This window comes from Drosophila pseudoobscura, chromosome X (assembly GCF_009870125.1).
Source record: "Drosophila pseudoobscura strain MV-25-SWS-2005 chromosome X, UCI_Dpse_MV25, whole genome shotgun sequence".
NCBI lineage: Eukaryota > Metazoa > Arthropoda > Insecta > Diptera > Drosophilidae > Drosophila > Drosophila pseudoobscura.
This window is the reverse complement of record NC_046683.1, coordinates 59200428-59223446: the sequence shown is the minus strand read 5'-3', so window position 1 is coordinate 59223446 and position 23019 is coordinate 59200428. Positions and strand designations below refer to the sequence as shown.

At 44.1% G+C, this 23019-nt stretch overlaps 1 protein-coding gene across 5 annotated transcripts in view; it reads right to left on the bottom strand.

The window, feature by feature from the left end:
* RhoGEF64C (Rho guanine nucleotide exchange factor at 64C) overlaps window positions 1-23019 on the bottom strand; it is a 126118-nt gene that overhangs the window by 61236 nt on the left and 41863 nt on the right. For 4 of the 5 annotated variants that reach the window (XM_033382495.1, XM_033382498.1, XM_033382494.1 and 1 more), the window contains one exon: window positions 17836-17930. The exons of the other annotated variant lie outside the window; for it this stretch is intronic. The gene's annotated coding sequence lies outside the window, so the exon portion shown is untranslated. The remainder of the gene's footprint in view (window positions 1-17835; window positions 17931-23019) is intronic. 5 annotated transcript variants of the gene reach the window in all.

Below are 23019 nucleotides of genomic sequence, written 5' to 3'. Positions count from 1 at the left end.
ATTTTTTTTTTAATGTTTTAAATTTATATGAATTTATATAAAAACAAAAACGCATCAAAAACACATATTTTTAAAACATTTATGTTACACTTCACAATTAATTTCAAATTTTTCCAAATTTAAAACCCGAATATTTCATTTAAATATGGCTGTGTTTTTATTTTTACTATGCCATTTTTCTCCGAGTGTTTTACCAAATTAGAATACTCCGACTAAGTGTATGAAAACACAAAAAATTAGGCAAATTTCGATTAAACAAATTCAACAATTAATCAAATGATCTAATCTTTGGAACACTCGTATCACTTATAATTAAAATCCAACCGATTCCCAGTACATATAGAAATACTGGCTCTTCCAGTTTTCGTTGCCTAATTAATCTTTAGATCTATGTGGCGTCCCCCCCATTAAAACATAAAATTTAAATCCAAAATAAAAATAAATCTTGATCTTTTTCGGCTTTAATTCACATAAATGTTTTCGGCTACCGAAAAAGAAACACTTAAAGTCGCGCGCACAAAAGTGAGAGAACATTTAAGAACAAAAAAAAAAGAGGCAAAGTTCATGAACTCAAGAAAACGAGAGGAAGAAAAATTTTCTCACACACACAAGAAGAAGAAAATGGAGGAGGAGAAGGAGAAGCGCCCTGGCAACGGTGGCGTCAATTACATGGCAATGGAAACGCTGATGGAAATGGAGATGAAGAGAGATGGTGCCAGAGATGGGGCCATGGCTGCTAAGAAGCGGAGTCGCGGAGTCGGAACCATAGCCGTAGCCGGACAGGGACGGGGAGGGGGAGGGGGCTTAACTTTTAACCGCATGGAGCCCCATCCGTCGACCAAAAGTCGACATCGATGTCGATGTGCCACGGATGGTGGCGGGCACTCGAGGCGCCAGACCAGACCAGACCAGAGGCCTCTACGCGGCAGATAGAGAGAGAGAGACCAAGTAATTAAAACGAAGCGAAGTCCGAGTCTTGGCCCCCAAAGAAAATGGAAAAACCTAACACTGAAATCCCAGCAGCAGCGGCAGCGGCAGCGGCAGCGCTCGGACATTGCTCATTTCGTCGTTTCGTAATTAATTAGTCTTAAAAGTTAAATAGCCCAAATGATTTTGGACAGGCTACAAAGAGAGCGCTGGCTAATAGAAAACGTCAGGAATGCCAACGAAGGAGAGCAGAGAACAGAGAACGGAGAACGGAGCCTGGGTTAGAGGGGGCTGGGAAGCGGCTGCGGATGCTGCAACAACTGGGAATTCTCTCGGCAAATGAAGATAAGATACGTTCTTTGACAGGGGGCCGCGAGACTGCAACAGCGTCTGGGCCGAAGGAGGAGGCGGAGGAGGGGGAGGAGAGGCCTCGTATTTGTGTAAATTTTTGCTGGGAATTCCACACAGCACACAGCGCAACAAAAAAAAAAAAGCCAGTTTATCTGTCAGTTTGCGTATCCATTGAAAATTGCTGGAAGAATTTATCTAATACACAGCGTGTATCTGCTTTTGCTGCTGCAAGCTCTCCTCCTCTTTCGTGTGCCACTCCTGCCACTCTTGCCACTCTTGCCACTCTATGCCGTATATTGATTGAGACAGAATTTATTGGCCAAGAGGCAGCAGCAGCAGCAGCACCGGCAGCAACGTCTGACTTTTTGACATTAAAAATGTTGTGCATATGTATCTACGTATCTTACAATATGTATCTATCATGCGAGTACATGAATAGCTGCTGCCCTAAAGGTATTTCTCGCACACCTACACATACATACCTGTCGATATGGGATACCGTTCCCTGACCTACCCTGCCTCCCCGGCCACCCCCTCGTTAGCAGTGAGAGGACTCTTGTCCTTCCCAGTTTTGGCATATTTAAATATTGTGTTGCAACATTCTCAGCTGCCGCACAGCACAGCACAACACACACACAGCACAGCACACAAATTGGAAAAAATCAACTCTCAAAATGCTACTCAACCCCCCCAAATCCCCCCTGCCTGCCTGCAGCTCCCACTTTGGGCTCTTTTGCTGCTGCCGCCCCCATCAATAGCATATCAATTTCATTTGGCTTTTCATACCCGATATTCCCGCATATATTTGCCAATTTATTTTACACTTTTGGCCGGGTTTTTCATGTTGAAATTACCATCCTGTGCAGCACACTTAAAGTGCTCCTCCTGCTGCTCCTCCTGCTGCCGTTGCACCTGCAATCCACAGAAGGAATTTAAATAGAGTAGGAAACCCCCCACCCCCCCTCCTCCCCCGAAAAAGTAACCCCCAACTTTCACCTGCTTCGAGAATCGAGTGTGGATCGAAAGTGTGGATACCCTTGTGGATGGCCCAAAGCCATTAACTTGTCCAACAAGCTAAAAATCGAATCTAGCAGCAGAATGACCAAAAGTTGCACTTGATTCAAAGTTCATGAGGAAATCCTTATACCTCTCTCGCTCTCCCTCCCTCTCCCTCTCTCTCTCTCGAGAAGGCCAGAGAAATATTATGGATCCAATGGCCAACTCTTAACGCATTTTCCTGGGGGCCAACTGGGCCAAGTGGCAGGGGCGGTGTCCTGCCTCCGCCACATGCAAATTGCAACTGATTCAACATTCAAGTGGCCCCCAGGAGCAGGATGAAGCACACACACACACACTCACACAGAGAGAGAGAACTTTCAGAGAGGAGAAAAATTGCTGCCTAAGAGCGTTGGCCTGGTCCAGAGAGCAGAGTACAGTGCAAGCTGTTGCTTTTGCTGGCTGGCTGGCTGACTGGCCTGCATAATTTATGGCCAAGTCTAGACCAAAGTGACGGCCAGACCAATTCCTAATTGTTCCCAAAAAAAAAAAGAAACCGAGAGCGAAAAGGGAGGCATTTTTAGATGATTTCTTCTGGCATTTCATATACATATTTTCTGTTTTTCTACAAATATTTTCATCTCGGCCGCGCGTGTGTGTGTGTGTGTTGGCTGCAAATATTTGGCCAAGACAAATTGCAGTAAACAATTTGCAACAAAAATTGTATGCGGTTCGTGGAGCATTCGAGTGGGGGGGTCCTGGTCGTGGTCGTGGTCCTTCCCAGAGCAGCAATTACGGGTAAGAGCCAAGCCAGGCCAAGCCAGGGTCCAGGAGAAATTCAAAAGTTTATGATAAAATTATCAACTTAATTGCTGCATTGGGATATGTACCCTTAAGTGTCCTGCCACCCCCCCTCCCCCCGCGCCATCTAACTCTAACTGGACTCTAACCATATGAGGATCGGTGCCTCTCTCTCTCTCTCTCTCGCTCTGTGGATGCTGCAATCGGCTCTTAAATGTTAGCAAACTTTTGAACTGGTTTCCTTTCAAGCGAAAGCAAAAGTTGTTGTCGCCGCGCACTGGCATTGCATTTGCATTTGCATGACGACAGCAGCGTCGTCGTCGTCGTCGTCGTCTCCTGGCCAAATGCTTTCAAATTGGGTTAACGACACTTCAAGCCGAAAGGCGAAAAACTGCTGCACTTTCCACAGCGGCAGCAGCAGCGGCAGCAACAGTAGCAAGTGTCGCGCCGTCATAGAAAGTGAAACTGCTGCAACTGCAACAAAGTTACAGATACACAGATACAAAGATACAACACACCGCAACAATTACACCGAGTTTCAGTTTGGTTTTTGGCTTGATTTGGTTTTGGCCAAAAGAAAGTGTAGCCAAAGTGGGTCTGGCCTGGGAGTACATCCAGAGATCCATGTCAATTAGAGCTGAAAATGTAACCATTATCATCGTCATTACGTATGCAAGATCCTATAGAGATCGGTTAGATGGATGGCTGGCTGGATGGATGGATGACTGGAACGGATTATGCAAACGTTTGCTGGACACGAATGAATGGATATTTGGAATGAGGAAGATCTCTGCCTCCATTTGGCATGCATTTCGATTGAAAAGTGATTGCAAAATCTACACAAATCAATCAAGATATGGCTGAAAGGAATGGGAAAACCGCTGGCAGATCACTGAGAGTGTTTTTTCTTCTTCAAAGTCTTTGAAAGGCGGCACTCTGCTGTACTTCTACTCTATCCCACTTTGCGGCTTTGTTCCCCATTTATAAGTGCATTTTTCTCCTTCTTTGGATCCTGCGCCAACTAAACCCGTTCCAAAATCCATGCTTTATCCCCGTTAAAGACACACATCTTTGCCGCCACAGAATTGCCTTGAATTTTCCATTTGAAATCCTCTTGGAATCCTCTTAGAATCCCTTCCCTGCCTCTTAATACGATTTGCCATTTGGTGGGCCATGCCGCTTGTTTGGCGCTAATTTGAGGCATTAGCAATTACCATTTGCCTTTTGCCTCTCTCTCTCTCCTTCCCCGAATCTCTTTGTGTCTCTTAAAAATCGCATAATTAAGCTGCAAGACTGAGAAACGGAATTCAAAATGCAAAGATGCGTTCAGTTGAGTTGAAGGAACCATAAAGCACTCCACACAGATACTTTACCGTTCTGTCTATTGCCCCGAGATGATGATTGCATATTTCTTGCAGCAGATACTCGCAAGGGTAGGGGGGAGGGGGAGAGAGAGAGGTTACAGAACAGCACGCACGTAGGCAACACTGGGAAAAGGCAAATGGAAATCAAATGAACTCAAACCGTAAGTTGCAAGGTGACTAAGTCGCGAGTCAAGGAACCCATAAGCGTTGACAATATGCTGCACACACACCATCAAACGAGAGCTGCTGGAGTCAAGAAGAGAGCTCAAAAGCCAGCGACATGCTAATTATGGTTATATTTATGTAGAAAGCACACAGCCCCGGAACTGTCTTCCACTCCAGTGTCTATGGCTCTATGGCTCTGTGTGCTCCATGTGCAGTGAAGTGGCAGAGAGAGAGAGAGAGAGAGGGAGAGAGATACCCAACTCCGACTCTGGTTGCAGTTTGTGGATGCCGTTGGTTCATGCCTCAACGTTGCTTTTGCCCCGTTCACGACTTTGACAAGAACGCGGCCATCATAGGCCATTATCATGCGCCTCATCAGGCAGCAGCGGCAGCAGCAGCGGCAGCAGCCGATACGATGCGATGGCTCCAACATCGTCTCCGTCTAACGCCAAAGTCATTAAACTCGCGTTGAGCCCCTCTCCAGGCCCCATCTGTGGGCCCCAAACCTCGACTAACGACTAATTTGCGCATATGACAGGGCGACATGCGAGTCGTTCTATGGCCCTGGCCCTGTCGCAATGTCAAACATTGGCTGGCTGGCAGGCTGGCTCTCTGGCTGGCAGGCAGCTATGGGATCGCTATGTGCCTGTGCTTCCCAGCTCCCAGCTCTTTCTGCACTTTAAGCGGCCATAAACGCTCTCGACTAGGCCCATCACAGCCATCAGAGGAGCAGCCATCGGACGTTTATGGACTTTAGATGATAAGAAATGTGCAATCGCTGCAGGGCCATTCCCGGCCACAACCAGAGACGTTGGCCAGAATAAACAAGCAAACAAAAAACAAAAACAATTGCACTTTAAAGTTGGCGAAAATGCACAGTCCCCCGGCCCCCAGGGGAGGGTTGGGGAGGGAGGGCGTATGAGCAACAAACGAGGCGTTTGGCCAAACAAATCGCCCAATTTGTTGTTCAGTTTTCCATTTCCATTTTCCATATTTTCCATATTTAATATATGCACTCCCCCAACAGCCATCCAGCCATCCAGTGGTTATGCGCTCTTGTTGGCTGTGTTTCAACTAAATAATAATGCGGCACGCAATGCGAGGGGAAAAATTGTTAAATCATTTAGTGAAGAGGGTAGAACCAGCAGGCAGGCAGGAAAAGGAGGGACTTTAAAGAAGTTAGTGACAGGAGCGGCACTCGTTTAATTGCTAGGTACAAAACCAAACACATCACGTGTCCAGGGGGCAGGCTGTAGGCGGCACCAAGGATATGTTAATAAATGGTGACCCCGACAGCGAACAGTGGGTGACCCCGATGTGGGCAAGAAGTGGTTAAGAAAGCGTAAGAAAAAGAACAAATCTTCTTTTTACCAAGATTTAGAATATGTGTGATAAGTAGCCACTGTATAGAGGCATTCAAGTGGTTGGCAAGATCCATAAAAGACTAGACATAATCCTCATTTAATTGAGCAGAAGCACAGAGCACATTTTGGAGTACATAATCGTATAATTATCATGTATTTTGAATAATATTGGATAAAGGAATGAATAATCCCATGAAGAGAGCCTCAAGGAAGCAGAAACGTAAGTATTTAGTCTGTAAATATCCATTGTTATGTACAGTATACCAAAGAGTGATACTCTGGACTCCAGCCATTTCTGGCATTCGTTCTACCATTGCCATTACTTTTATCTACCAATTCCCTTTACCTACGTAGTATATGGCCATCCATTGATTCCATCTTTCATATGCTTCCCATAAACATTACGCAACATTCAATAGAAACCAATTTTCCTTCCTTAAAGCTGTTTCAAAAAGCAAAACCCCATTCCGTCCACTTCCATTACAGTCTCCTGTTCCGGAAAACAGTTAAGCTTGAAGCGGACAGCGGACTTCGGGCATTACGATGGTTAGCGAAGGGGTTTCCAAGGGCTAGAATAGATGGGGGAAGAGGTGGGACAGGTGGTTGGAGGGCAGTCAGGCAGGGAGGCAGGCAGGCAGGCAGGCAGGAGCGGGCCTCCGATGATGACGACGATGCCAATGCACCTTCAGGGCTTCGAGTCTAATTAAACACGACAGTGAAAATGTGCTCGCTCTCCACTGCCATTGACACGTGTGCGGCAACAATGGCAATGGGGCCGCCAACGCGAATGAGGCATGGGAATGGGGCACGAATGGGGGGAGAAGCAACGGGCGAACAATAACCAGAGCTAGCCCCATGTCCAAGCGGATGCAGTGCAGCCGATAGGCCGTTAACTCATATACGGGAGTACGTGGCAGCAACAACGCGAAAAATAACACCAACAAAAATCTGCTTGTGCTGATTTCCCGTTTGCCGACGAGGCCGACGAGGGAGAGAGCTCTCTCTTTCTCGTTTTCCCTCAGTTTCACGCACGTGATTTATGTGCGTGGGTGCGCATTTTAACGCCAAGGATCCTGGTGCCTGCCGCCTGCCGCCTGCCGCCTGTTCCACACAATGGAGGAGGGGGTGCTGGACAGAGGCTCTTCGTTGGTTGAATGCCACACAGCACAGCACAGCACAAATTCTGATGGCAACTTTATTGAAAATCGCATATTTTATGTGTGTGCGGGGGAGGCAGGATCCTGGCACTGGGTGCTTGGGCAATTCAATCAGGATATAATTTTATGCGTAACTTAAACACGCAGGATATGTTAATATGGCGGGGCAGCAGGACATGACGCACACACACACACACGCACACTAGCACATGGGACATGGGCAAAAATGGTCGCACTTTACGCTCGAAATAACAAATGTAGTGTATGTGTAAATACCGTTTGGGGGCATATGGTGGGTGTATCTGTGCGTGTGTATCCTGCTTGCTGCATGCATGTGTTTGTTTGCGTGATTAATTAATTGTATTTAAAGGATAATTGCCTCTAGCTTTCATTTGATTAAATTTTCCATGGCAGACAAACAGAGCAAGAGACAGAGAGAGAGTGCTACAGGGAGAGAGAGCGAGAGGGAGGGAGATAGTGAGCGGCATAATAAACCTCAGGTCAGTGCTCAGGACAGGTGGCTTCCTGGCAACAGATTAAATGCACAGATCCACGCCCAGCACATGCATTCTCCTCTTAAATATTAAATTGCATTTTAAATTTAACGAACTGAAAACTGTTTAAGCGCTCAAAAGTAGGCAAACAGCCGATGGAAAACATCTCTTGTGCGAATATCCCTCTCCATATCGATTGTCCATTATCTATTCTTCTATCTATCGTTTACTGCGATACTACAAAAATCAAAAGGAATTTCTGAACACTCCCCTCGTATTCGGGGAAATCATGCCATCAGGAATCGTACAAATTTAACTTTTTAGAATACAATTTATGAACTAAATTCTGATTTGTATTTTCAGAAATAACTGCCTTTTTTAATTTGTATAGTACAAACATAAAACAAACTAAAACTATTAATTTTAAATTTCAAAAATAATATTAAAACTCTTAGTTTTAATTATAAACCAATTAAAACCATTTTTATACCCGATACTCAAAATGAGTATTGGGGTATATTAGATTTGTGGTAAAAGTGGATGTGTGTAACGTCCAGAAGGAATCATTTCCGACCCCATAAAGTATATATATTCTTGATCAGCATCAATAGCCGAGTCGATTGAGCCATGTCTGTCTGTCCGTCTGTCCGTCTGTCCGTCCGTCCGTCTGTCCGTCCCCTTCAGCGCCTAATGCTCAAAGACTATAAGAGCTAGAGCAACGATGTTTTGGATCCAGACTTCTGTGATATGTCACTGCTACAAAAATATTTCAAAACTTTGCCCTGCCCACTTCCGCTCCCACAAAGGGCGAAAATCTGTGGCATCCACAATTTTGACGATACGAATAAACTAAAAACGCAGAATCGTAGAAGATGACTATTTCTTCTAGAGTGCAAAATCTGAACCAGATCGTATAATTATTACAGCCAGAATCACGAAAACAATTTCACTCTTTCTCGCTCTGTCTCACTCTAACACACAGGTTTCATGGTCGGTTTTGCCGATTGCAAAATATGAGTTCAAGGATCTCAGAACCTATAAAAGCCAGATCAACCAAATTTGGTATCCACACTCCAGTGATATCGGACCTTGACCGTTTCATGTCCAAATTTCGCCCCACCCCCTTCCGCCCACACAAAGGACGAAAATCTGTTGCATCCACAATACTGCAGATTTGAGAAAACTAAAAACGCAGAATCATAGATAACGACCATATCTATCAGATTGCTGAATCTGAATCAGATCAGATAATTTTTATAGCCAAAGGAAACAAATCAATTTGCACTGGCTACGCAGCGCCCGACGTCACGCTCAGACTGATTTTCTGTCTCTCTCGCACGCACTCTTTGTTGTGTCGTTAAATATTAGCGGCGTCTGCCGGAGGAGAGCCATACTGACTTAGTATCGGGTATAACCGTAGAGTTGCGGTGTCCGCAGCAACTCACAACGTTCCCCCTCGTTTAAATTGTTTTTATACAAAAATTAAAACTCTGACTTTTAATTTTAGTCATAAAAAAAATGAAAAACCTTTTTAATTGTTATTAAATAAAAATTAAAAATCTTACTTTTAATTTTCGGCATAAACAAATTAAAACCCTTTTTTAAACAAAAATTAAAACTCATATTTTTCGTTTCTATTACAAACAAAAATAAACTCCCATTTTTAATTTTAATTACTCAAAAATTATAACTTATTTTTAAATAAAAAGTATTATTTTTTATTTGAATTCTATAAAAAAATAAAACTCTTATCTTTTAATGAAAAGTCTTCATTATAATTATTTTAATTCTATAAAAAATTAAAACTCCTTTTTCAATCTTTATTGCTGGCTAAAAAACTTCAAAATAAGAAGAATTTATGGTAAAAACTAAAAACTAAAACAATGTACCAAAAACTCATGGCATTACGTGATACCTGTTAAACAAAATAGTGCAGCTCTATTAATGGCACCGCATTTTTCGACATTGATTTTTTTTTTTGTAACTTTAAAATTTTTATGTGTGATATCGCTGTGGCAGTATCTCACTCTTTGACACATAAACGTATGTATGTATGTCTGTAATTATGCATACGTGATCCACAATTAATAAACGCTTTCCTTTTTTGTGTGGCACAAAGCAAGGCGTAATCCGTTTGGTTGGCTTTTAACAAGCTTTTTAGTAGTTGTTGATTAATTGCATTCACACACAGTGGATATTCCATCAATTGTTGGCCACAATTCGAGTAGAAGGTTTTTTTTTTCGTGACGTGTTTGCTTTTTGCTGGTGCTTTCCTTTTTTGAATAATATTAATTTTTGCCACATTAATGCCGACAGGGCTAATAGGCGCAAATTAAATGTTGTTGCTATTTCTGTTACGTGACTGTTGGCTGGGTGACTGTGTGGCATGTGATGCTTTAATTATGGCCAGCTTTTTTCTATGACCACAAGATAGATTTGTTCGTTAACACGCCGAGAAGTTGACGTGTCAACTGTCTGCCCCTGCCGCCTGCCCCCAGCCCCCTGCCCCCCCCTGTTCCTGCTGCGTGCCATTTCCTGTTCCTGCATAATCGATGGCAGGCGGGCAACCATTTTTTCCCTCTGGCCAACACGCACAAAAACACAGGCAACAGAGCGTTGGAGGATGGAGGATGGGCCAGACCGGGCCGAAAACTTTTATGAAACAATATACGTAAATCTCTTTAGTTGGCTCATAATTATGACATTAAGCGGCGATGTGGCTTGCATTTTAATTGGCATTCCACTGACTTTTGTATTTGTTATGGCAGCCATAATCGTTGTTGTTCCTGTTCCAGCTGCTATTTTTATGTATATTAATAAATAATTTACAAATTGTTTTCTGCCAAAGACAATGCCCTCTCCACAGGTGGGGGAGGGGAGGGGCCGGGTGTCTTGGCCGAGTGTTTTTCGGGAGGGTTGACAGCGGTCTAGTCCAGGTTCTTCACAACAAATGGGGCATCCATCTATCCCAAAAGGAATGCCCAACGAGAGCTGTGAGACTTTCCTGCTCGAATTTCCCATCAAGCCATGCCTTGACCCAAATCGATGGGGTCTGGCTTGCATAAGGTCTGGCCCATTAGCCATCTCGAAACGGACATGTGCGAGTGTGTATGTAAATTAAGGTTAACACTAATTCACATTTCGATTTGCACTTTTCAAGTGCCGTAACGCCCATAAAAATGACGATATGGCAATGTCTATGGGTCGCCACAAACACAGCAGAAAAACCGTAGCAAAAAAAGCACAAATTGCCCGCAATCTGTTTTTGGCCTAAAACATGTCTCTCCGCTGGATCGCTCTTCGCAACACTTGGGGCTCCTCCCCTCCACAACAGATCTCCATGCTGGTTTTTTTTTTATGGCCACATGAAAATTAAATTAAAACTCTGTGAAAATAAAAGTTTTTTTCCGGCGGTGTCTTAGATAAGCGATACGCTTTGTTTGCCCTTCACACGCATGCGTCCGGCCAGGGAGGGGGGGGAAGAGAAAGGGTATCTTTAGAGGGCGAATCCCCAGATACCCTTTCAGATCGATAAAGTGCATTTTTTTGATGGCGAGCCCAAAAACCAAATTAATCATGATTAATCATGATTAACCACCCTTAAAGGGTATCCAACTGGCAGTAACAACAATTCAGAGCAGCACTGAAGAAACAACGAAATTGGTAACAACATCATTTGCCATTTCCGTGCCTATTGTCTCTCCGCTGCTGCTGATAACCATCTAAGCCAAAATGTTGCAATGCCAGCAGTTACAGCAGCAGCAGCAACAACGGGAGGAGCACGAGGAGGGGCACGAGGAGGGGCACGAGGAGCAGCACGAGGAGGAGCACGAGGAGGAGCAGCATTAACAACATTAACAACAAAAGCAACAACTGAATAAAGTTATTAGCGCATTTATCCGAGGCAACGGACGTGGCACACTCCGCAACCCTACCCTACCCTCCCCTCCCCCTCCCTGCTGGTGTCAGGCAACAACAACAGCAACTGCTGTGAATGCAATTTCCATTTTAATTACCTTCAAAAGGCAGCAGCAGCAGCAGCGGCAGCAGCAGGCTAGCGAGGCAGACGCTCGGCAGACATTTGGCCAAATGACAACCCCGCCGCCGCCAGTGGTGGTGGCGCATGCGTCGTGATGCATAGTAACAACGGCGGAGGCAACACCAGCGCCAACAGTAGCTGCCTCAGTCAGCCCAACAATGCCAGCAAAACAACAGAAAAAAAATGCTGCAAAATTAGTCACACATTTCGTGCATCGTTTAAAATACAAATGCACCTGGCGAGGGGCGAAACGTAACTTCTCGACAGCTCAGACATTTCTCGGGAAATTTTTCGTAACCCAAATTTAAGTATTCAAGGCTTAGAATCATTCCAGCTGGTTCCATTTTCCCCCAAGGAACCCATAAAACACGAAAAAAGTCACAAAGTCGAAAACAAATTAAAAAATAAACATAAAATAAAAAATTTGTTGTTTTCTGCCCAACAGGATGATCTAAGAGGACCTCTACCGTAGAGACCTGGACAGATAATTGAACGAAATAATATTTTATAATCAATACTAATAAAAGAAAAAAGTTTGTGGAATATACATTTTAAAATAATAATCAAAAAATGAAAATTTAATTTAAATATCTTCCTTGTTTCTATCGAAAAGTGATCTCCACTCGAATACCAACAATTATGCTGCCTTTTCCCAACAACTGTCTCAAGCCACCCTCGCTCGTGCACACACACACGCACACAAAGCATGCTCGCGTAGGTACTCGTGAAATCGCACTACAACTTGTCGTCGGTCGTCGTCCGTCGTCTGTTGTCCGTCGGCCGTCGTGCTATTAAAAATTCGAATTAAAATTCGACTTTGCTTTTGCTTTCGTTGTCTGTTTTTGTTGTTTTTAGCTTGGCTTATCTCTACTCTCTTTTTGTTGTTTTTGCTTTTACTCCACCTCGTTATATTTGCTGTTGTTGTTGTTGTTGTTGCTATTATTATTACTGGGAGACACTTGTCGTTTGCTACCTTTTGCCGCTGCGTCTCTGTCGCTCACGTGTTTGTTGGTCTGCCACCGTCACTGCTTTGCCACTGCTTTACCCATGCTTTACCTCTGCTTTACCGCTCACTTTTTCTGTGCATTTTCTGCATAAATATTTCAACACTTTCGCTTTTGTTTTATGTCACACACACACACAAACGGATAAAATTGTTTTAATTATTCCCAACGTGAGTGCTGAGCGAGCGACCTCTTCGTCACCGCTCCCCCCTCCACCATGCACTAGTTGCTGTGCATTTTAATTGCATTTTTATTTAATTTTTGCCCCCATCCATTTTCTGCATCTAATTTGTCGTCATCTTTTGCATTGTCTCTCATTCGCATTGTTGTAAGTTTTGTAATATTTTTTGCACTCACAAATTCCCACGCACATTTTTGCAGATATTGTTGCTATTTTTTTTTCTTTTACGTTTATTTTTGTTATTTTTTTTCCGTTTGTTTGCGTAATTATCAAAAGAGCACACTAGCAAAGCCAGCAAAAATAAAGCAAAAAAAAACCAAAACAAATAATAAACATAATTTCGTCATTGCGATTGCAATTGTCTTTGAATTACAGTTACCCGTAGACGGAGACTCGTTGTTGTTATCTTTTGTCAGAATGAATTCATGCAAATTATAACAGTTCATTGAACGAACGAGTGACAGAGACAGAGAAGTTGCATAATTTGCAGAGAGATACTCGTATTACATCATTACCGTTACGAAGTACTACATACATACAATATGTAGAATGGAATATGCTCCTAATGATAATTGCATGTCAAGCGGATACCAAGAATTTGGCTTAAATTCCTGGGAAATCATCAGAAAAGAAATGGGAATAGAACCTGGGAAAATAATGGTAGAAAATACAGCAGGAGTCACCCATTTTTTTAATTACTAGGTAGATTCGGTATAGGGTTTCTGTGGGTGGACCTAGGGAGGGCGTAGTCCCCTGTAAAGAGGCAATACTCGAACCTAAAGAGACTCCAAAGCCTATCCTAGGGAAATTATCCAAGACTAAATTGATGGGAAAAGTACAACAAGAAAGCCATAAACTCTCCAGGGGGGACTGGGAAAAAGTCTCCTTTTTTATGATATATGTAGATAAACCTGGAGTTGAAAATGTATAACTATTTTTTTGTAGGGGCACAAAAACTCGGACTCGAGAAATTAAGCGAACAAAATTAAACAATCTTCAAAAAAATATTCTTTAATCTATTTGAAGTTCTTCTTTGAAACGATAGTTAGAAGACATTAACCAAAACCCCAAAACTACTTGTATCTTCCGCTCCACATGTATTTATCTTTATGGAGTACACGCTCATCCGCTCTTCTTCTTCTTCTTCTTGTTCGGTTCCAGCCCGACCTCCGGCCGCCAGTCAAACGGACAAGCAATCGCTATGCGGCTTCCGTTGCGTCTGCGCAATTCTACGAGTAGGTGACCCAATTTCGAATTGATTTCCAAATCCATTCATTGTTCGCCTGTTGCCGATTGTGTCTGCTAATTTATGGACGCCAAACGCCAGACTCCAGACCATACAGTGGGCGGTAGAGCTTTCGATTTACATACAATATCTATAGACACCGATTCGTACATATTTCACATGATTTTGATAGGTTTCTTGGTCACTGACTTCTTTTGTGAGGTTTTTTTTTATCTCTAAGCGGCTTAAATTTACATTTTGGCAATTATCGAAAACGTTTAGTTTGCCATTTCAGAGTCCGCGATGAAAGATCAATCGGAGGCACAAAACAATTTCATCATAAATATTGACTGACGCCTGATGACACCCACAATGGTGTCTGATTACACAACAATATGCACACACACACACACACATAAAAATGTAATTAATAAGAGATAAAAAAAACAACAGCAGAAACCGCAACAGAAGCGAGAGAAAAAAAAAAAAAGTCCATTGCCAGGCGATATAATAAATTAATTAAAGCGATATCAAAAGGGGAATTCGCCCGTAAGGAACGGAACGAAATGGTGGAGAATCATCAGCGAAATCCCGCGAATGTTCAACAGCCCCAACACTCCCCCTCCCCCTCCCCCTACCCCACCCTCACACTCTTTAGCATATTTCTGTACGTCTGCCACCACGGTTCTCTTTTTCCAATGGCCCGCCAAGTAACAGTAACAAATAATTAGCTTGTAAACTAAAAGTCATCATTAATAATGATTACCGCTGGGGATCTTTTTGGTTCTAGAGCTAGAGAGGGTCATCGGCAGCGCTGCACAGTTCGTGCGTGACTCGTTTCGTTGGGAGAGCGTTGGGCATTGAGCCTTCGGTTTTGTGGACTCCATCGTGCCTTGGCACGAGCACATCTCTTCGTTAGGTGCTCGCTCTCTCCGCAACAGCCTCTCCGCTCTCACTCTATTCTTCCGCTCTCGTTCACGTTCTCATTCTTCTGTTTTGTTCTTGTTGTGTGTGTGTGTGTGTGTGGGTGCCTAGCAGATGCCGGCATAAACGTCAACATAATTAAGTGAGCGACTTCTTCTGCTGCTTCTTCTTCTCCACCTCCTCACCGCCTTCTTCTAGTATTGCTTTCTCTCTACCGCTCCTCCCACCAATTTTTCCACAGTCATCGACTTTTTGTACGCTTCTGCGATTTATTTCGCATTAACGTTAAATATTGCTTCCTAATTAACCACAGCCAGCGGGTGCGGGTTCGGGTGCGGGTTCGGGGGCGGCTTCGGTTGCCGGTTCGGGTGCGGGTGCGGGTTTGGAGGAGAACTTCTCTAAACGAGGCGCTATAACGACGACCGATACAGTATATGGGGCGGTATATTGGCGGGGGCCCATGCCCATTGCTGATGATGATGATGGTACGACACAGGATGATGATGCGTCAATTTTGCGGCTGCTAATTAGTAGCCGGCGGGGAGAAGAACCAAAAAAAAAAAAAAATAAAACGTACCCCCCGCCAGGCATTTACAGTTACTGTCAAAAGTTTTCGACTGTCGAATATTCGGCACATGGCCCTTGAATCTAGAACTGGAACTCCTCTTCTAACTGCGATTTGGCGTGACGCATTACCGTTAAACTGATTTTCGGGTTTGTTTCACTTACAGTTACATTCTGTTTCCGTGTATAGGTTTTTGTGTGTGGGTTCTGCGGTCATCAGAGGCCGTGGCAGGTGGTCGGGGGCGGGCCGGGATTGATTGTGGCATGTCTAGCTGTCTCTTTCCCCGTACGAGTATCTCTGATTAGCGGGTAATGAGTGCAAATGGGATTGCGGTTAATTTAGTTTTTAATGGAGGGCGGATGCCGAATTAACGGGCCGAACGGGCCTACAGTCCCATCAGGATGGGGGATTCGTTAGGTTAGTCACAGGAAAAGATCTATACTAAACATGGATTTCGGTTGCACCTTTTCGCTCTATCAAGGACAATCTGAGTTCTCCAGGGGTGGTAAAGTCTTAAAGAAGTTGGATTTTCTACGGTTTGGATTACAGGAATGTCTTTTGGGATTTTAAGAGTTCTCAAGAGCGCTCAAGTCGGATTTTTCACGGTTTTCATTACAGGAAATCTCTTAAGATTTCTCTTAAAAAAAAAATAATAATAAATTAGAGAATCCATGAGTATTCCATGAATATGTTCGAATTTATTATTTAAACTAATATGCATTTTATTACTATTTTTTATTTATATTATTTTTTTTATATTTATATTATTTATTTATTTATTTGTATTATTTTATTTATGTATTATTTATATTAATTTTTACTAATTACTATTTATCAATTTATTATTTATTTTAATTATATTTCATTGCTATTTTTGTATGATTTCTTTTATATTTTATATTCTTGTTTTATTTGTATAATTTTTGCATTTTTTAAATTTTTTATTTTATAATTGTTGCATTTTATTACTATTTATTCCCTAATCTTTCGAATCGATTCTTTCGTTCAAGCCCATTGAGATCAATCATTCCCTTCCTCCTCTAATCCTTATTCCAAGACTCTATTTGTAACCTTCCTGCCATGGCAAGAGTACTTCCTACTCTCCACCTATCGCCCTGTAAGCCATATATATCTCCATTAATCCATACTGAATCAGAATTAAGCTTCTTCCGTGCAGGTTGAATGCAGCGGAAAAACATTATTCTCGCACTTTTCCTTTCGGCCCCTCAAGTGGACCTCCTGTCAAGGCCATAAATGATACGCCGCACGACAAAGCTCTTAGTCCTTTCTCCTTTCTTCGAGTGCGATAAAAATTGATATATAATGGATTATCGTTTATTACACGCACGATTACGTCCCTGAAACACCCACTCTACACCACACAATGTCCTTGCCAGGGATATGCATATTGTTTTCTTTCGCTTTCTTTGCTACGTTTTTTTTTTTTTCGGTGTGGCATACATTTTAATGAGCCTTGGCATCACCGCCGCGGCGCGACGCCTGCTCGTTCTTTCGCATAATTTTGCATGTGCATGAAGGAGACGGAATGGGGATCGGGGATCGGCTGTAAGAGTCCCTTCGCCTCATATGGATGACAAACAAACGAAACGAAACGAAACGAAACGAAAAGAGGGCATAAATAATCGCACAAAGTATTGCTGGCCATAAATATCGTAGTCCAGGGAGTGGAACGGAACGTGGAACGAGCTGGGGGCAGGGGGGTGCTGGGGGGGTGCTGGTGGAATGTCGGTGGTGTTTGTGGGCGAAGATGCAGCGCGTCCTTACAGTTCACACAATTTCCCTGCAGCATGAGTCGACAATAAAGAGCCATAATAAAGGCAACATCATGGGGCAGGCACAAAAGCCAGAGAGAGAGAGAGAGCCAAGGCAACATCACGGGGCAGCAGGAGGACCATGAGGACCATGAGGACCATGAGGACCGGGCCAACACCAACAATAAACAAGGCGCGCAATTTCACCGACTACTGAGAACTTTACGTACTGTGACGTGTGGATGCCACACGTAGCAGCAGTACTCCTTCTTCTTTTCCTTCACTCCCTGCACTCCTCCTCCATCCCCCTTGCAGCCTTAACCTGCTGCACTCCTACACTGAGCGAAAATTGAGACCGACCCCTCTCTGCCCATCGCTAATGGGGCGTATGCGTAATGGAGCGAGCGGCTAGGGGACGGGGTGGGAGGGGGAGGGGACGCGCACGCTTATTAAAACTTAAAGAGGCATGGCCCCGGACTCATTAGCAACGGAATGGACTTGCTTACCGGGAAAAGCGGCGGCGGCGGCGACGGGGGGCTGGGGGGAAATTGCCTCCGGGAGTGAGTGCGTGCTGCAATCGTTTTGTTCCACTTTTTTGTGTCTGCAAAAAGAGTGAAAGAGAAAGACCTGAAGGTGAGATTTACGGCGAAAACAGAGACTTTTAAGCGGGGGGATTTGCATATTTAAATGGATATTTAATCATTATTTATATACTGCAGGGCATATTTAATCGGTAAAACAATGTCAGATGTACCAGAAATAGAGAAAATAGCCCTGAAGAGCCTGAAGTGCCCTTCTATAGCCTGGGATCTTGCGTCTCTTTTCTCTAACCTTCGCCGCGTCTAGAGTTCTTCCGATTTCCTAAAAAACTCTCCCGCTGATAAATTCATTGCCATAAACATCCAATAATAATATTTCTAATTAATGTTGATCTTGTAATACTAATAAAAAACACTCCATGCAATTTCCTGTGCGTGGAATTTCTGTTGATAATTTTCCTGTAATAAAATTCCCACTGTCTTTTTGTTAATAATTACCCCTCTTTTGAAGGAGGGATGGGGGATAGGGGGGGGGGGGGGGCTTTTGGGTTTCTTTCACGTTTCGGTGTGCCCTTGTCTGCCGTCTGCTGTGGCTGCTGCCCGCCTGCCTGCCTGCTGGGTTATTATTGTTGCTGGTGCTCTTTGGGGCTTGCCCCTTGTTGCTTTCATTTATATTACACAGGAGCCACTGCCACCAGCCTGGCACCACTCCGCTCTCCCTCTCCCTCCCCCCCTCTCTTGGTGGTTGGCCTTCTTTCTGGGCGCTTTCATTCATGCCGCATGCTGCGCACTCATTTACCCTTTAACCAAAACGTTCAACTGCCTCTGCCGCCCCCTCTGACTCTTGCCTCATTTTTGCATATCATTTGCGCGCATCTTGTCCCCCCCCCCCCCTCGTATTTTCTAGGAGCTTCCTACACCCCACCCCCACCCCCTTAAGTGCATTACAATGAACTACGTTGGGAGCCATGGACGCAGTCCCGTGCCCCGTCGTGACTCGTAAATAAGTTTTATTGTATTTGTGTGTGTGTGTGTGTGTGTGTGCCACACGCCCACGCCTCCAAAAAAAACAACACTAGCCCCAGCCCAGGTCCGTTGCAAGTTATCGCTTCCTTTTGCCTTGTTTCGGGATTTTCCTCCCTATTTTTTTTTTTTTGGTTTATTTTCTATTTTATTTTATTTTTTGATAATTTAGCCTGCGCTGCGCTTGCTCGCCAACGAAGTTGTCTAAATTGCTGGCATACATTCTGCTGTGTTGCATGCCACTGTTGCTCCTGCCACTGCCACTGCCACTGGCACTGGGTCCCAGGCAAATGACTACAAGAGTGGAGAGGCTTAGCAGGAGGACGGACTGCGGACTGCGGAGCTCTGTAGCTCTGTGTGGAGTGCCTCTCTGTCGGCTCTGGTTGCCGTCGTCTCAGCTGAATTATGGCATTCCCTAATATGGGGGATAGTAGCTGTTGCTGTTGCTGCTCCCTCCCCTAGTGGCTCCCCCCTTTTTGTTGCATATTTAAGACCAAATGGTCGCAATTGTTGCGCGTTTTATTGTTTTGGGCATAAGTGCGGATTTATAGAAATCTTTTTTTTCTCTCTCTCCCTGTATTTTCACGCTGCCTCCGGAGCAAAGCTTGCCCCCAAGAGGATGATATTCCGCGTTGTTTTGGGGGGGGCTGGGAGGGAGGAGGAGCTTAATGCAACATTATTTTAAGTGCAACGCTCAGCAAAGTTTTCATGGGAGAGTAAGAGAGAGAGGGAGGGAGAGGGAGGAAGAGCGGCGCCCACCCATCGACAGGCACATGACGTGAACTCAATTACGGAATGACTCCCACAGAATGGGGCACAGCCATGAGGCAGGCAGGCAGGCAGGCAGGCAGGCAGGCACAAGGCACAAGAGGAGTCCACAAATTACAAATGCCGCTTTGCATGTAAATGTGCAGCATCAGAATTAATATACACAACTGCAAAACGAGGCACAAGTGCCAGAAGAGGGGCAGATGCAGGGGCAGGGGCAGCGGCAGGGGCAGAGACAGCGACAGGAAGTGCAAGAAAGATAGCAGTAGCCACAGCAAGAGACAGGGAGTGGGAATGGGGCAAGGAAAGAGACAGAGATAGAGGGCAAGAGTCAAGGCAGGAGACTGGCAATGGGACAGAGTGAGAGCCCGGGACAGGCGCAATAATAACAATGAAAATGCACAGAATGCGCCTTATATAAACGACAACAAATTGCCCATTTGCCACAGAAGAAGGAGATGATCGGGAGATGGGGGGGGCAGAAGGAGCTGGGGCAGGGGTAGGGGTAGGGGCAGATGCCACCGAGGTGCCACAGACTGTGCGGCACCCAGGAAGCACACAACAGTGCAAACCCATGACATGGTCGGACATTAATTGGCTGCCATGTCATTCTGTTTATGCTCTTCGACCAGAGCCATAACGAGGCCTTGGCCCCGTTCCCGTTGCCACTCCCCCCCCCCCGCCCCCCCCCCCCCCTTCTGACAGCGGCAGACCATTTAGATCGCAACATTAGCGTCGCGCCGTGGAGGCGTCCGGCCGGCCAGAAGCATATCATTTTGAAAGGAATATTGATTAATCATCCCACAGAATGGAGTGGGCGCGAGAAAGGGGCAGCAGGAGCGGCCAGAAGTGATGACTGGCGCCCAGGACATCATACAAAAACGAATAAAACCTCACTCTCACTCTCTGATTCTGATTCTGTGGATAATTATATACAGAAATCCAATGGACTTCCAAATGATACTTTGGACTTTGGGCACTTATGATATCCTCACAAAAATCACTCGATAGATTATACAAACTTAAAAAAAAAAACATGTCTTCCATTAAATAAAATAATAATTATAATAAATAATATAAAAATAAATACATCAATAAAAAAAAATATAAAAAATCTTCCATAAAGTATAGTTTTTTTTGTAATAAAATGAAAATTTATCATTAGAAATAATTTTTGGTTAAACATTAATTGATTTTTACCTCGGCTTGGTATTGTTTTTTTTAAGTTTAATAGTTCGACTAATAACTATCTACGTTTTAATAGGATGAAAATCATCACTTTTTATTATTTAGCAAATATTTTCTATTTTAAATATTTTTGAGGTTTACTCGTCTGAGTCTTCGAGGGAATTGAGCATGCAAATAAATCACATTTAAATAAAATAATAAAGAAAAATAAATAAATAATAACAATAAAAAAAATAAATAAAAATATTTAATAAAAAAATAATAAATAATACAAATAAATAAATATATTAAATAACCCAAATAATAAAAAATAATCTCAAAAATTCAGATTATCTATTCTTTTTCCAAAGATAATCCAAACCAAAAATTCTAAAAATTCGATGTGCCTCGACAAAAAAGACTGGTAAGGCCTAAACACATGTGCATGCCATAAGGTACTCCACAAATATACGCGCTATCCTTAAAAATTACCTTTACATTGAAACATTCATTATTTTCCGACTTGCAAAAACATATTTCCATCAATGAAAACGAAAGAATGCCTGAAAATTCCTCGAACTGAAAGTGAAACTGAAGTGTATCCGAACTTCGTGGCTTAGACACGAATTTGTTCTTTATTCCCCAGCCCCTCTTCGAGTACACTTTCATAATATTCTCAAAAATCTGCTAAGCTTCGCTTAAGCCCTCTTTGGAAAACATGTCTTTAGCGCCGCCTTTAAAGTCCTCAAAATCCAAGTGAAAACTCATTGAAAATATCCCCCCCCCCCCCAGGCATCCGGCACCCACCCATTACTGCACTCAATTCGATGATTGCTTTGCCATCAATCAAAAATCAATGAATGCTCAGGAGAGGGTCCTTTCTGGCTGCGGCCCTGACCCGAAAGCAGAGCTTAACATTCCAGTGGATCTAACAGTAGGGGGGCGCCATGTCACATGTCTGGGCAGTATTACGCATACGCCACATGGGACAGGGGCAGGGACAGAGGCAGGGGCAGGGACAGGGCGAAGCTGCAGTCCAGAACAGACAAAAGCCAAGAGCTCTATGGTTCTGGCTCCTACCTCTAGACAGGCGTATTATTAACGCTGCTGGTGCTGCTGCTGCTTCTGGCATTTGCAATTTTAACGCCGCGCATGTGCCACTTACGTGTTTGGCTGCCACTTGGCTGCCGCCGCCATCAGTGACTTCTTGGCCAAGCGCTCCTATCATGTTCAAGTGCCTGGCCCCAAAAACACAAAAAAAAATAATACAAAATAAAACCAAAGCAAGAAAAGCGAGTGGCACAAAATGCATAGGGCTTCTGCTGTTGCATTTCCACTTGAGCTAGTCCGCTCCGCTCCACTCTGCTCCGCTGTGCCGCGCCGCGGCGTGGCATGGTGTGGCATGGTATGGTGTGGTGTGGGGTGTCACATTCGTCGCCGCCAGTCAGTCAGAGGAGACTCACAGTCACAGTCACAGTCAGAGTCACATTCAGTGGCAAGCAGCAGAGCGCTCTCGGTGTTGCAATTCTTGTGGTATTTTTGTGGCATAAAATAAAACGTAAATGAGTAGCAGTAGCAGTAGAAACCGTGGCAGCCGTGGCACGATGCAATCTCATTTTTGCCCGTCTGTCGTATTGAATTCAATGCAGTTGCTGTTGCTGTTGCAGTCGCCGCTTTTCCGAAAGAAACACTGCAACACCTTGAGGTGTTCATTTTCATGCCACTGGCAGAAAATGCGCTTAATTATGCGTCGGGTTTTTTTTTTTTGGAGGCCACAAGATGTCTTTGTGCAACTGCGGAGCGTGCAACCAATGCAAACGTTGCCCTGCGCAAAATGGTTTGGAAAAGTTTTACGAAAAATGCCATCATCGATGATAGCTCGAAAGAGTTATGGCCGGCAGACAGTCGGCAGCAGGGCGGCAGGGCGGCAGGGCGGCATTGGGCAGGGAATATGAATAAATACTTTATTGAATATTTTTGTGTGTGCAACGTATGCAACTTCTGGTGGCAGTGGTGGTGCCGCTGCTGCTGTTGCCCCGTTTTCTGGTAAACCAAAGACCACAACTGACAGGAAACCATTTAAAACTGACCTCAAATGACAACGACAGCGACAGGCAGAAGCCCCAGAGTCGCCCTACCCAATCCAGGAGCCAGAGCCCTGGAACAGCCAGCAGCAGCATCCCACCAATCCCA